This window comes from Mastomys coucha, unplaced genomic scaffold (assembly GCF_008632895.1).
Source record: "Mastomys coucha isolate ucsf_1 unplaced genomic scaffold, UCSF_Mcou_1 pScaffold5, whole genome shotgun sequence".
NCBI lineage: Eukaryota > Metazoa > Chordata > Mammalia > Rodentia > Muridae > Mastomys > Mastomys coucha.
The window spans coordinates 114,007,750-114,008,596 of NW_022196911.1; positions in this window are offsets into that span (position 1 = coordinate 114,007,750).

The window sequence follows — 847 nt, forward strand, 5'->3', positions numbered from 1 at the left end:
GTGTCCACCCAGCCCAGGTCCCCATGTCCACTCAGCCCAGGTCCCCGTGTCCACCCAGCCCAGGTCCCCATGTCCACCCAGCCCAGGTCCCCATGTCTACCCAGCCCAGGGCCTTGTGTCCACCCAGCCCAGATCCTCGTGTCCACCCAGCCCAGGTCCCCGTGTCCATCTAGCCCAGGTCCCCATGTCCATATAGCCCAGGTCCCCATGTCTACCCAGGGCCTCCCGTCTTGACTATGAGACAGATTGGATAGGACAGGGCCTTCATGATCAGCCATCAGCTCCTGTCTCTTGTTCTACAGAGATGCAGGCCTCAGCTCCAGAGATGCTGGTACCATGGACTGGGACAGCATATGAGTTTCTAACTCATGGCTTAGGAGTCATCCTTCGAGGCAACCTGTCCCAGGTAAAGGGGGCCTTTATCTCAGCCCAGCCACACTGACATCTATGAAGGGATGACTCCTGAAGCTTGCTCCCTTCAGCATGTGCTGGAGGATTCGAGGTGTCCTCCAGGCAGCCCAAGAGCACCAAAACAGTCAGGATAGGGAGAAACAGCTGCGAGCTGGTAGGGCAGGGCTCTGGGAAACACAAAACCTTGTCAGAAGCAAAGGAGGCTGAGGAATTAGCATTGGGAATACCAAGTTCATCTAAGGAGACAATGTGTGTTGTGGGGTGCGGGGGGCACTTCATCATCTAGGTGGCCAAACCCCAAGGGAGAAGACTGACTGTGAGCCTCACCTGCATTGAGTGTTCACATGTCCAGAGTCTGTTCCCTCCCATTTCCTTCACTATGGCCCAGCAAAAGGGGCAGGGAGTGGGGAGGGAGGGAGGGACAGAGGGACAGAGG